The 15,248-nt window shown below is 43.4% G+C and overlaps 1 protein-coding gene across 1 annotated transcript in view; it reads left to right on the top strand.

Annotated features, from left to right (window-relative positions):
• The window catches only part of LOC124595074 (sodium channel protein Nach-like), a 176,650-nt gene that overhangs the window by 19,172 nt on the left and 142,230 nt on the right, over window positions 1-15,248 (top strand). The gene's annotated exons all lie outside the window — the stretch shown is intronic.

Below are 15,248 nucleotides of genomic sequence, written 5' to 3'. Positions count from 1 at the left end.
TGCTTAAACCAAATCTAGTGGTGTACAATTATTCAGGCTACTAAATCATCGTATTAGTGGAATAAAAGACAATTCAGTCTGCTATAGACTGTCAGGAAACCTTCTCACAAGACAGCCTTAATTGGCTTCGTGCCCTGTGAAACACACATTCAGTACCCATTTCGGAAGTGCGGTACTGGATAATGAAAAATAAAAACAGCGAATGAATTGTTTCACTTGAATGAAGTTTCCATTCGCTTACTATAATATAGGCTTCATTGCGGTGTATGGTCGCAATGCAGGGGTCATACATCAAGAAGATATAATCTTGGACCACATTCTTGAGTCAGCTGGAGTGCATTCTTACAGTCGTATATACAAACGATGATAAATGTATCACCGTTTGTAAGGGACTTCAGCGGTCAGCTGGATGCATTAAACGTTTCTCATATGATGCTGCAGTAAGGCCGTGATCTGTATGCTGCTGCCGTTCGGAAACAGTAAGTTTATGCACCTCCACTGGTCCATCGGTGTCAACATGGAGATTCAGTTCACTTCTCGCAAGTAATTGAGCAATTATTCCCATTGACTATCCAGCTTCCCTGAAGCCCACAATACATCCTCGCTGAAATGTAGTTAATTGTATTAACTTGCTCATCGACGTGGTCCTGACATATGAGAGCTGGTTAAACCAGTAAGATGATCGAAATTATACACTACAGGTAGATGCCGTGTTTCTTGATTTCCGCAAGGCGTTCGATACAGTTCCCCACAGTCGTTTAATGAACAAAGTAGGAGCATATGGACTATCAGACCAATTGTGTGATTGGATTGAGGAGTTCATAGATAACAGAACGCAGCATGTCATTCTCAATCGAGAGAAGTCTTCCGAAGTAAGAGTTATTTCAGGTGTGCCGCAGGGGAGTGTCATAGGACCGTTGCTATTCACAATATACATAAATGACCTTGTGGATGACATCGGAAGTTCACCGAGGCTTTTTGCAGATGATGCTGTGGTGTATCGAGAGGTTGTAACAATGGAAAATTGTACTGAAATGCAGGAGGATCTGCAGCGAATTGACGCATGGTGCAGGGAATGGCAATTGAATCTGAATGTAGACAAGTGTAATGTGCTGCGAATACATAGAAAGATAGATCCCTTATCATTTAGCTACAAAACAGCAGGTCAGCAACTTGAAGCAGTTAATTCCATAAATTATCTGGGAGTACGCATTAGGAGTGATTTAAAACGGAATGATCACATAAAGTTGATCGTCGGTAAAGCAGATGCCAGACTGAGATTCATTGGAAGAATCCTAAGGAAATGCAATCCGAAAACAAAGGAAGTAGGTTACAGTACGCTTGTTCGCCCACTGCTTGAATACTGCTCAGCAGTGTGGGATCCGTACTAGATAGGGTTGATAGAAGAGATAGAGAAGATCCAACGGAGAGCAGCGCGCTTCGTTACAGGATCATTTAGTAATCGCGAAAGCGTTACGGAGATGATAGATAAACTCCAGTGGAAGACTCTGCAGGAGAGACGCTCAGTAGCTTGGTACAGGGTTTTGTTAAGGTTTCGAGAACATACCTTCACCAAAGAGTCAGGCAGTATATTGCTCCCTCCTACGTATATCTCGCGAAGAGACCATGAGGATAAAATCAGAGAGATTAGAGCCCACACAGAAGCATACCGACAATCCTTCTTTCCACGAACAATACGAGACTGGAATCGAAGGGAGAACCGATAGAGGTACTCAGGGTACCCTCCGCCACACACCGTCAGGTGGCTTGCGGAGTATGGATGTAGATGTAGATGTACTCCTTTAGTAATTCGATACAGTTGTTGTGGGTTGAGCAGTTTCACCTTCAGTATGAGTTTCCATTCCGTCTCCGGACGGGGGACCTATGTCAAGCCTATAGGCAGGCTCCTTAAACACATTGAAATTTATGGCATCTAAATAAGATTTGTCTACAAGCTGACGAATGTAAGACCAGTGTTTATTAACAATGCGTCCAAACGTAGCAATACGGAAAGACTTGTCGAGAAGCGCCAGTAGTGTCACAGTTATCTGCCATTGTTACTCCAACGTAACGAATCTGAAGATTTATGTAGCACACACAACGTGATCCGAAAGAACCTTTGGGACTGGTTCGAATGTTTTCGTGATGGAAACAACGTGTTGATACGCTGGGTTCGTTTCGATCGTCAACAACCACGACACGCGACATCAAATAAGTGGAACAGACGTTGAGAAACACCATGAGGAGCTGTTGTTTAGCAATGTTCTTACCCACACACGTCACAAATATAAGGCCCTGACATTAGTGGTCACGTGTCATCCCCTACACGAATTCGTGACACGTAACTGTCTGTAGATCAAACCTTGTATTTTAAATACACTCCTGGAAATGGAAAAAAGAACACATTGACACCGGTGTGTCAGACCCACCATACTTGCTCCGGACACTGCGAGAGGGCTGTACAAGCAATGATCACACGCACGGCACAGCGGACACACCAGGAACCGCGGTGTTGGCTGCGCAGCATTTGTGCACCGCCGCCGTCAGTGTCAGCCAGTTTGCCGTGGCATACGGAGCTCCATCGCAGTCTTTAACACTGGTAGCATGCCGCGACAGCGTGGACGTGAACCGTATGTGCAGTTGACGGACTTTGAGCGAGGGCGTATAGTGGGCATGCGGGAGGCCGGGTGGACGTACCGCCGAATTGCTCAACACGTGGGGCGTAAGGTCTCCACAGTACATCGATGTTGTCGCCAGTGGTCGGCGGAAGGTGCACGTGCCCGTCGACCTGGGACCGGACCGCAGCGACGCACGGATGCACGCCAAGACCGTAGGATCCTACGCAGTGCCGTAGGGGACCGCACCGCCACTTCCCAGCAAATTAGGGACACTGTTGGTCCTGGGGTATCGGCGAGGACCATTCGCAACCGTCTCCATGAAGCTTGGCTACGGTCCCACACACCGTTAGGCCGTCTTCCGCTCACGCCCCAACATCGTGCAGCCCGCCTCCAGTGGTGTCGCGACAGGCGTGAATGGAGGGACGAATGGAGACGTGTCGTCTTCAGCGATGAGAGTCGCTTCTGCCTTGGTGCCAATGATGGTCGTATGCGTGTTTGGCGCCGTGCAGGTGAGCGCCACAATCAGGACTGCATACGACCCAGCCACACAGGGCCAACACCCGGCATCATGGTGTGGGTAGCGATCTCCTACACTGGCCGTACACCACTGGTGATCGTCGAGGGGACACTGAATAGTGCACAGTACATCCAAACCGTCATCGAACCCATCGTTCTACCATTCCTAGACCGGCAAGGGAACTTGCTGTTCCAACAGGACAATGCACGTCCGCATGTATCCCGTGCCACCCAACGTGCTCTAGAAGGTGTAAGTCAACTACCCTGGCCAGCAAGATCTCCGGATCTGTCCCCCATTGAGCATGTTTGGGACTGGATGAAGCGTCGTCTCACGCGGTCTGCACGACCAGCACGAACGCTGGTCCAACTGAGGCGCCAGGTGGAAATGGCATGGCAAGCCGTTCCACAGGACTACATCCAGCATCTCTACGATCGTCTCCATGGGAGAATAGCAGCCTGCATTGCTGCGAAAGGTGGATATACACTGTACTAGTGCCGACATTGTGCATGCCCTGTTGCCTGTGTCTATGTGCCTGTGGTTCTGTCAGTGTGATCATGTGATGTATCTGACCCCAGGAATGTGTCAATAAAGTTTCCCCTTCCTGGGACAATGAATTCACGGTGTTCTTATTTCAATTTCCAGGAGTGTACTTGTTAGCCACGTATTATCATAGCTCTAGAATGAGATTTACACTCTGCATCGGAGTGTGCGCTGATATGAAACTTCCTGGCAGATTAATACTGTGTGCCGGACCGACACTCGAACTCGGAACCTCTGCCTTTCACGGGCATGTGCTCTACCATCTGAGCTACCCAAGCGCGACTCACGATCCGTCCTCACAGCTTCAATTCTGCCAGTACCTTGTCTCCTACCTTCCAAACTTCACAGAAGCTCTTCTGCGAACCTTGCAGAACTATCACTCCTCAAGAAAGGATATTGACATGGCTTAGCCACAGCCTGGGGGATGGTTCCGAAATGAGATTTTCCCTCTGCAGCGGGGTGTGCGCTGATATGAAACTTCCTGGCAAAATTGAAACTGTGTGCCGGACCGGGACTGGCACTTGGGACCTTTGCCTTTCGCGGCCAAGTGCTCTACCACAAGAGCATTTGCCAGCGAAATGCAAAGGTCCCGAGTTCCAGTCTCGGTCCGGCACACAGTTTTAATCTGCCAGGAAGTTTCATCATAGATCTTGTCCTCTCCGTCTGCGTTTATAATGTTCACCGGTATCTGTAATTTACTACTCGATTCTCGGTGAGCTTCACACTTAAGAGTAACACACCATTACGTTCAGCTAAAAACTCATCTTTTACAAGAGCAAGGTTCACAGTTCTGACAGGATCGTTCACCCAATTAGGACTATCATCGTTATGTCAGATATTGTGGGTGTACGGCACGTAGCGAACGCATTATTGTAGCCAAAATAAAGACAGAATCAATAAATACTGCTGTAGTCAAGGGTAAATGCTTACCACCTCCGATGAAGAAGATATGGAAAGATGAGAAGAGAAAATTATTTAATTCGAAAGCGGAGACGAAGATCTTACCTTGGTGGCCGACTGGAATTCTACAACAATAAAATAAATAAAAGGGAAAACAATAGAACATGGAGTGGGGAGGGAAATAAAAGCGCATTTTTAACTATTGCAAACACATGATTTGATAATAATGAAAGGTTGTATGGGTGAAAACACCTGGGGCCACGAGAAGGTTTCAGGTAAACTACATAACAGTAAGATAGGAATAAAGTGAAGAAATGGCATACAGTTGAGAAATTAAGACATGGCATCTGGATAACTTGAAAGAACGAGAGGTTACTGAAATTTTAAAGAGAAGCATAAGGTAACTATTGACTGAAACAAGGCAGATGAATGCAAAAGACGATGAATGAGTGGCTTTAAGATAGGGGCGGCCGAGATTTCATCTCGCAGCCCGTGCCCTGCCATGAGTACCAAAGCTCTGTCTCGTTGCACATTTCCCCCACCGTCGCGCCACGCTGTCTGAGAGTGTGGGATGGAAAGGGGGGAGGGGGATAGGGGAAAACGGTGAATGCACCGCATTTAAATGTCAGTGCAGTCGTACTGCATATGACTTGGTTTCATATTTCACATTTCTCAACAAAATGGTTCAAATGGCTCTGAGCACTATGGGACTTAACATCTATGGTCATCAGTCCCATAGAACTTAGAACTACTTAAACTTAACTAACCTAAGGACAGCACACAACACCCAGCCATCACGAGGCAGAGAAAATCCCCTACCCCGCCGGGAATCGAACCCGGGAACCCGGGCCATTTCTCAACAACATAGATCACAAACAATTATTTAATTATTTCTGGCGCACTGAAGAAATGATATAATTTTTATGTAGTACAAACTGTCGGCATACGGACAGCCACAGGCAATTTTAGAGTTTTGCACTCAAGTTGCCACGTGATCGTGACTTACTTAGTTTCATAACTGGAAAAAGATCTTTCACACAAATATGTCGATCAAAATGTTATAGTATTTTTGAAACCTCATTAGGAAGACGTGGGAACTCTACCTGATGAAAGCAATGTAGATGTTCTGAACTGTTTTAACGTAAAAAGATTTGTCATTAAAACTGCAGCTCAGTCAGTTACGACTGTATCTACCCAGGGGCGCTTTCAATTGAAACTGCAAACAGTCTCTAAAACAGATGTAAGATTGACAGTGAGCACAAAACCTTTACAAAACATCTCTGGTATTCTTTCAAGGCCACAATGAATTCTTCAAACCTCCTGTTTCCTTTAACCCCAGAAAGCTTAGGGAATTGGACAGTCTTTGTCAGAATATGTCCCTTCTCATACGTGATTTTCTTTTTAAATGCATTCACATCAAATAAGAAAGAAGGTACCTTGTAATGTCTTACTATGGAGAGTGTGCAGTCAAGTCCACTTAAAATGTGAAGTCAGCAATACATTCCGGACGTTATAATTTTCGATTCTGAATTTCTTTCTCCTTCACAAATACAGCAACAGCGAGTTTTACCTTGATTTAACCAAAGTACTCTGCAATGATATCTGAAAACTGTTACAACTGATAACGGAATAATGTACGCGACATCAGAAATTTTACTATTTATACCACCAATTTCTTCACATGCTCGGTGCCTGCAAATTTATTGTAAAGTGCTTCTTGATGTATAGAACAAAGAATCCCGTCTTCCGATCGTAGTAATTTTTTGCTCTTTGATCATCAATTAATCTTTAAATTCTTTCCACGTGATAGTGCAATGTCGTTTCACATCATAAATGCAGTACCCGATGCTTATACGAATTGAGAACTCTCATTCTTCTCTTCCGTCATTCCCTTTCATTTCAAAGGTTTGTGTCGATAGATCGCTAGACTGCCTCCTTATGTGCAAACAGCCACTGAACCTGTGAACACCCTTCACACCAGGAACAAACAGCGAAGGGAAACAGCGCTGACACCACGATTCTGCCGAACTCAGAGTCGTGCCTACCGAAAAATGCCGAACCGCAGTGTTAAATGAAATATCGCGCTGCTGGGGTACTTCAGAGAAGAACCGAGCAAAGTTGACTTATAGGGCGGTCCTTGGCCTGCACGCGACCCACACGTGCAGCACAAGTGACGTTGGGCACGCCGTGGCAGGCCCTGCTTTAGAAGGTGAAAAGGTGAAGACATAAGTGGAACAAATAGACAAGAAAACAGATCCAGGAGAAATTGGTGGAAAATACACGATGCTCTGAGTTTCATCAATTAAGTAAGAAAGTATAAAAATGCTGAAAGTGAATTATTAAAAATGGGACGTATATAAATAGTGAAACAGGAATGGATAGAGGTTAGATGAAAAATTATAAACGCTTCATTAAATTTCTGGCCGGCTGTAGCATAAATTCCGCTTTTTCTTTTAATATTTCGGCTCTGTATGGATCAGCCATTTTCAGAGTAAGACGAGACTGACGCTCCAGCACTCGCTTCTTAAAAGGACAGAGTATACAGCTGGAACGTCAGTCTTTCGGTTCACTCTGAATATGGCCTAAATACTAGAAGAAGAAGCGGAACTTATGCTGCACCAAGTCCGAAATTTGATTGATCAGTCACTGAGCCGCTCAATGCTATAGAAGTTTGCGTGATTAGGGGAACGATATACCAAAAATAAAAAATAACCGCCGCACCACGAAAGAATTGTCCGAATGGAAAGGAAATCGGTAGATGTGATGCACATGTACAGAACGAAAAAATAATTGCAATTTTAGAATATTGTAAGATTTATTCAAGAGAAAGAGCTTCACAAATTTAGCAAGTTAGTAACACGTTGGTCCACTTCTGTCCCTTATGCAAGCAATTATTCGGTTTGGGACTGACTGACAGAGTTCTTGGATGTTTTCCTGAGGGATATTGTGCCAAATTCTAATTTACACTTTAGAGCGTCAACTGCCCATAATGCTGCCAACGTTATCGATTGGGTTGAGATCCGGCGACCTTGCTGACAAAGGTAGGGTTTACAAGCACCAAGACAAGCAGCAGAAAGTTTCGCCGTGTGCGGATGGGCGTCATTCTGATGAAAGGTAAGCCTAGGACGGCTTGCCATGAAGGGCAACAAAGCGGGACGCAAAATATCGCCAACGTACCGTTTTGCTGTAAGGGTGCCGCGGATGACGACCATAGGCGCCCTGCTATGAAGTGAAATGGCGCCCCAGCCATCACTCCGCTGGGCGCCGTTTTATATACCATCTGTCCTAGAGCGCTCATTGGATAGTTCGTAGGGTGGTAGGGAAGTAGCTTCCCATAATGCTCCCAACGTTATCGATTGGGTTGAGATCCGGCGACCTTGCTGACAAAGGTAGGGTTTACAAGCACCAAGACAAGCAGCGGAAAGTTTCACCGTGTGCGGATGGGCGTCATTCTGATGAAAGGTAAGCCTAGGACGGCTTGCCATGAAGGGCAACAAAGCGGGACGCAAAATATCGTCAACGTATCTGGGGTATGGTTTATTTCTATTATTTTGGAAAACGAATGGCTACTTATAAGTAGCCATAAAAAGGTTCCAGTTCCGATCCTGTTAAAAATATGCGTAATGCCGGCTTTTAAATCATTTTCGTGAAAGAAAAACACATGACTATATTACACTTTTCGCTTTCCCTCAGAGTTGCAAGGAAGGTTAGGGGGAAGGAGCTTGCCCTCGGGTAAGGGCGCTCTTGCATCACCCTCCCTGTGTCGGCACCCGGGCTCGACTCTGCTGGAGAGGTGGAAGTAGGAGTACTTGGCCAGGACACGAATCGCATCCCTCAATCTCTCTGCCACCATCTCGGAGGTTGGCATTTTGCTGATGCTGAGGAGGTGCGTCTGTATGCTAGTTATCGACTTTTTGAGCGTGCTCAAAGGTGGATCTCAAGCCTTACTTAGTTGGTACCTAATTTTATTGTTTATTCATCAATTTATCATGCATCAGGCTCTCCATAGATTATTTCATACCTCAATCTCAGAATGCGTTGATCTGTATTAACCGCTTAGCGCTGTCATAATTCATGCTTCGTCTCATGTAGTTTTCTGTGACAAGTGGTTCAAAAATTCAAATTGCTCTGAGCACTATGGGACTTAACATCTGAGGTCATCAGTCCCCTATAACTTAGAATTACTTAAACCTAACTAACCTAAGGACATCTCACACATCCATGCCCGAGGCATGATTCGAACTTGCGACCGTAGCGGTCGCGCGGTTCCAGACTGAAGCGCCTAGAACCGCTCGGCCACACCGGCCGGCACAAGTGGTTCTGTTGGTTGTTCTTCCTCTTTGTGATTATTGTGTTCCGTGCTTCTTTCCTGTATAGTCTGAATAGTTCGACCAACGTACATTTTCCCGTCCTATCTCGGCTTGTGTTAGACTCCAGATTTCTGGAGTCCTAGGGCGTCAGTAATAGACTCCAACAAGGCTTTTGTCTTGGGAGCCAGGCGAAATAAACACTTGATGTTAAATTTCCAGAGCATTCTTCCAATTTTTGCTGATGTGTTACAGACGTAAACGATAAACACTGTCGCAAAACGTTTCTCTTCTTCTTCTGCAAGATGTGGCCTAGGTCTAGCTGGTTCTGTCGGTGCTCATAAGTAACCGTTATTCCAGAAAACCATCTCATCTGTCACAGAACACCGCTTCACTAAAGGACGTAGAATGAATTATGATCGACAAAGTTGTTAAAATGGGCCAACACATTGTGACATTGCCTTCTAAGAGAGTCTGAAGATCATCTCTCTCAAATGTCATACCATTTGGAGGCGACGATCCAGTTGAATATCCCAGAACATTTCGAAAGAATGTAATAATCCCAGTTCCAAGAAAGAAGGTTCTGACAGGTGAGAATATTACCGAACCCTTATTTCAATAAACAAGAGTTGCAAAATATTAAAAAGAAATATTAACAGGAGAATTTAATGACTGGTGACAGCAAACCTGTGGGGACGCATGTAGTAACATGGCAGACAACACTGACCTTACGATTTTTCTTACGTGATAGGTTATAAAAAAGGCAACCCTTCTTTTATAGGATTAGCATATTTAGAGAAAGGCTTTGACAAAGTTGAGTGAAATACAGTCTTTGAAATTCAGAAGGTGACGAGTATAAAATACAACTTTTAAAGAAATCAGACTGCAATTAAGAGTCAAAGAACACGAGAGGGAAATAGTAGCTGGCAAAGATGTGAGACAGGGGTTTAGCTATACTCCATGTTATTCCATCTCTACACTGAACAAGAAGCAAAGAAAACTAAAGAGCAATTCTGAAAACGGAATTCAAGATCAGGGATAAAAAATGTAAACTTAAAGGTTCGTAATTCAGAGATGGCTAAAGACAATGAAGTTCAGTTGAACGTAACGGATAGTGTTCGTAAATAAGGCTATATGATCAGTATCAAAGGACTGTAACAAAATTAAATCAGGCGATGCTGAAGGAAGTAGTTCAAAAAAAGAGGCAATAAAAGCAGTTGATATAGTAGATGAGTCTTGCTATTTAGCGAGAAAAGTAAGTGATAATGGCCAGAGTGGAGAGGACAGAAAATGGTAATGGAAAGAAAAATCTTACTGAAAAAGCCAAATTTATTAACGTCTAATACAAGATAAACTCTTGAGAAACATTTTCTGGAGTATTTGTGTGAAGTGCAGTCTTGAACGGAAGTAAAATTTGGACTATAAACTGTTGAAACAAAAACAGAACAGAAGTTTTTGAAATGTGGTGCTAAAAAAGGACGCTGAAGATTACATGGATACATCGGATAGCAACTGAGGAGTTACAGATTCGACTTGAAGAGAACAGAAATTTGCGGCACAACAACACTAATGGCTCAAATGGCTCCGGGACTTAACATCTGAGGTCATCGGACACCTAGAACTTAGAACTACTTAAACCTAACCAACCTATGGACGTCACACACATCCATGCCCGAGGCAGGATTCGAACCTGCGACCGTAGCGGTCGCGCAGTTCCAGAGTGAAGCGCCTAGAACCGCTCGCAACAACACTAAAAGAAGGGCTCGGTTTATATGACTTATCCTGGGGTAGAAAAGAATAGTTAATTCCTAATGCAGGGCAAAAGTTGTACGGGGAGCCTGAGGCTTGATAAAAGGAAACTGGTTGGAATAGATGTAGGTTGCAGTAGTTGTGCAGAGATTGAGAGGTTTGCTCAGGATAGGCTAGCGTGGAGAGTTAAACTAGTCTTCGGTGTGACGGCTTCAACAACAGCATCAAAATCGTTAACAACATATTTTATAATTACCAAGAAGTTGAAGTAATTGTTGTCTTCTGCTTAAATAGATTGTGTGTGTTCTATAATGGTACCAGCTGCTGTTTTGGTCTTCAGTCCAAAGACCTATTCGTGTAGTTTTCCATGCTACTCTATCTTGATACTCTAGCTTGTGCAAGCCTTTTTTATCTACGAATCAATACAACACACAACCTTTGGAACCCGCTTACTACAGTAATCGCTTCGACTCTCTCTAAAATTTTTACCTCTCACACTTCCTTCCCGTACTAAATTGATGCTCCCTTGACGTTTCAGAATGTCTCCTATCAATCGATCCGTACTTTCCGTGAAGTTGTGCCACAAATTTCTTGTATCCCCATTTCCATTCAGTACATCCCCACTAGTTACATCAGTTCTCAACTCATCTCCAGCATTTTTTGTAGCATCGCATTTATAAAGCTTCTATTCTCTTCAGCTACATGTACTGCTATACTCTGCTAAGCACTGTGAAGTACATCGCAGAAGGTACGTCCCGTTTTATCAGTTACTGGAGTTTTCTTCCGATCCATTCACATACGGAACACTGGGAGAACTATTGTTCAAATGACTACGCTCGTGCTGTAATTAATGTAATCTTGTCGTGACGTTCACTATGGAAGCGTTGTTGTTGTGGTCTTCAGTCCTGAGACTGGTCTGATGCAGTTCTCCATGCTACTCTATCCTGTGCTAGCTTCTTCATCTCCCAGTACTTACTGCAACCTACATCCTTCTGAATCTGCTTAGTGTATTCGTGTCTTGGTCTCCCTCTACGATTTTTACCCTCCACGCTACCCTCCAACGCTAAATTTGTGATCCCTTGATGTCTCAGAACATGACCTACCAACCGGTCCCTTCTTCTTGTCAAGTTGTGCCACAAACTCCTCTTCTCCCCAATTCTATTCAACACCTCCTCGTTAGTTATGTGATCTACCCATCGAATATTCAGCATTCGTCTGTAGCACCACATTTCGAAAGCTTCTATTCTCTTCTTGTCCAAACTATTTATCGTCCACATACATCCATACATGGCTACACTCCATACAAATACTTTCAGAAACGAATTCCTGACACTTTAATCTATACTCGATGTTAACAAATTTCTCTTCTTCAGAAACACTTTCCTTGCCATTGCCAGTCTACATTTTATACCCTCTCTACTTCAACCATCATCAGTTATTTTGCTTCCCAAATTGCAAAACTCATTTACTATTTTAAGTGCCTCATTTCCTAATCTAATTCCCTCAGCATCACCCGACTTAATTCGACTACATTCCATTATCCTCATTTTGCGTTTGTTGATGTTCATCTTATATCCTCCTTTCAAGACACTGTCAATTCCATACAACTGCTCTTCCAAGTCCTTTGCTGTCTCTGACAGAATTACAATGTCATCGGCGAACCTCAAAGTTTTTATTTCTTCTCCATGGATTTTAATACCTGCTCTTAATTTTTCTTTTGTTTCCTTTACTGCTTGCTCAATATACAGGTTGAATAACAATATGCAGGGAGGGGGTTGTAACGTATTGTAAGAGTCATCATTTTAAGTCGGGTCTTGAAACTTCGTTAATAGGCTTTCTCGAGATAGTTTCCGTCTATCTTCAAGAGTTTGTCAGATCAGTTCCTTCAACATTTCTCTGTGACATTTTCCCTCGGATCAGACAAACCTGCCACCGTTCAGTGTCCCCTGTCAGTCCTACCTGGTACAGATCCCACACACTTGAGCAAAATACTAGCATGGGTTGCACGAGTGATCTGTAAACAATCTCCTTTGTAGTCTCACTGCATTTTCCTAGTATTCCACAAATAAACCAAATCCTGCTAGATGCTTTACCCACGACTGAGGCTATGCAATCGTTCCGTTTCATGTCCCTATTAAGTGTTATCCTAAGGTATTTCTATGAGTATATCGATTCCAGTTCTGACTCACATTCATAGAATACTGTGTTTTTCTTGTGAAGTATACAATTTTATACTTCTTAAGATTTATTGCAAGTTGCCAATCTTTGCACCATTTTGAAATCTTGTCAAAATATGACTGAATATTTGTGCAACTTCATTCAGACTGTACGTTATTGCATCATCTGCGAAAAGTGTGAGATTAGTACTACTATAGTCCACAAGGCCATTAATATACAACTTAAACAGCAAGGGAACCAACACACTTTCCTGAAGTACACCTGATGTTACCTCTACACTACTCGATGACACTCCACCATAGACAACATTTTGCGTCCTCCCTTGCAATAAATCCTCAATCGAGTCACAAATTTCGCCTGGTAATCCATACGATCTACTTTTGATAATCAGCGTAGACGTGCTACTGGGTGAAATGTTTTTCGGAAATAAAGAGATAATGCATCTACCTGATTGCACTGAGTCATGGCTTTCAGGACGTCGTATGAGGAAAGTGCGAGTTGGTTTTCACATGATCTATGTTCCTGAAATCGATGCTGGTTTGCATGGAGGAGGTTATTCGGTTCGAGATACTTCATTATATTTTAGCTTAGAATACGTCCTAGAATTCTACAAGAAATGGATGTCAAGGATATGGACAGTAGTTTTGTGGATCGTTTCTGCTACCCTTCTTGTAGAGAGGGGTGACCTGTGGTTTCTAACAACTACTGGGTGCGGATTTTACTCTGATGGATCTCAGACAGATTGCAGTTAACGGAGAGCCTAACTCTGCCGCAAATTGGGTATGGAATTCCAACGGATTTGTTTTTTTTTAACGATTTCAGCTGTTGGTCAATGCCATTGGTACTAATACCTAGTTCATTAATCTTTTCAGTAGCACTAATATTAAATTGGGGCATTACTCCTGGATCTTCCTTTGTAAAGGAACAATAGAAGACATAGTTAAGCATTTCTGCTTTAGATTTGCTACTCTCAATTTCATTTCCCTTCTCACTCGTGAGTGACTTACACTAACTTTGGCGCCAACGACAGCCTTTACGTACGCCAGAATTTCGTTGGGTGTAGTGAAATATGTTTCAACAATACTGCGTCTTGGTAGTCACAAGAGGCTTGACGCATTGCTCTCTTAACATTCAAATTAGTTTCATTCAGCATCTCTGTAGCCATATGCTATGTTTTATATTTGTTTCACAATATTCGCTGTCTCTTTATAAGTTCCTTAACAGTGTGTGTACACCATGAAAGTTCTCTCCCGTCATGAACTGTTCTACTTGGTACATATCTATCGATCTTCTACACTTGAGCCGTAGTTGCTCCTGTGCTAAAAATTTAAAGTTCCTTATTGAGAAATGATACTACTGCTTCTGTGTCTAGTTTTCTGACCATATAAATTTTCTACGTGTTTCAGTTGCATTTGAACTTTGGTATTCGGTCCGGCACACAGTTTTAATCTGCCAGGAAGTTTCATATCAGCGCACACTCCGCTGTAGAGTGAAAATTTCATTCTAATTGATTGTTGGTTTGGAGGAGATAGTGTTTATGGCTCCGTCAACAGCGAAGTTATTAGAGGCGGAGCACAAGCTTAGATTAGGCAAAGATGGGGAAGGAAATCGGCCGTACCCTTTCAAAGCAACCATTCCGGCATTTTCCTGAAGCGATTTAGGGAAATAATGGAAAACCTTAATCAGGATGGCGGACGCGGGTTTGAACCGTCGTCCCCCCGAATTATAGCCCAGTGTGTAGACCGCTGCGCCACCTCGCTGGATTTGGATGATTAAAGTCTCCTCCAACGATTACATTATGATTAGGGGACTAATGTATAATCAAACTGATGTATTCTCTAATGTTACATCTGGTGGTTGCTAAACGGACGCTATTGTAAGTTTTTGCCCACGCTTGGAGTTGAGTCTTGGCCAAATAATCTCACATGAAGGTTCAATTCGTATTCCAGTGTATGTGAGCTTCTTGTCTACTAAGAAGGCCACCTCCATTTCCTATTTCCCTGTATTTCGGTATACATTTAAGTGTTTCGCAAATATCTCGCTACTGTCAACTTCAGGCTTTAACCAGCTCTCTGTGCTTAGTATTATGTGAGCTTCATTGATTTTTAAGTGTGCTTCAAACTCTGACAAATTGTTCCGAATGCTTCAGCAGTTAACCACTAGGATTTTAATATTCTCACGTGCAGGGGCATTTCTTTGGATCTTGCACTGGTACTGCTGGATTTGTTACAGCTATCGTTATATGAATTTGACGGTGAGTTGACTAATCTGGAAAAAAAGTGTCTGCACCACACACATAGTCCGCTACCGGTGTATTCGCCTCTGATGCCTAGCGCATTTCTTACCCATTTAGAGGGACCCTATGGCACAAGTCTAGGAAGTCGCAACCTGGCTTGACACAGAATCTTTGCAGATTCTGGCTCAAGCCTCTCACTCGAC

Source organism: Schistocerca americana, chromosome 1 (assembly GCF_021461395.2).
Source record: "Schistocerca americana isolate TAMUIC-IGC-003095 chromosome 1, iqSchAmer2.1, whole genome shotgun sequence".
NCBI classification, from domain to species: Eukaryota; Metazoa; Arthropoda; class Insecta; order Orthoptera; family Acrididae; genus Schistocerca; species Schistocerca americana.
The sequence above is the reverse complement of the archived record's forward strand: the minus strand, read 5'-3'. Positions and strand labels throughout refer to the sequence as shown.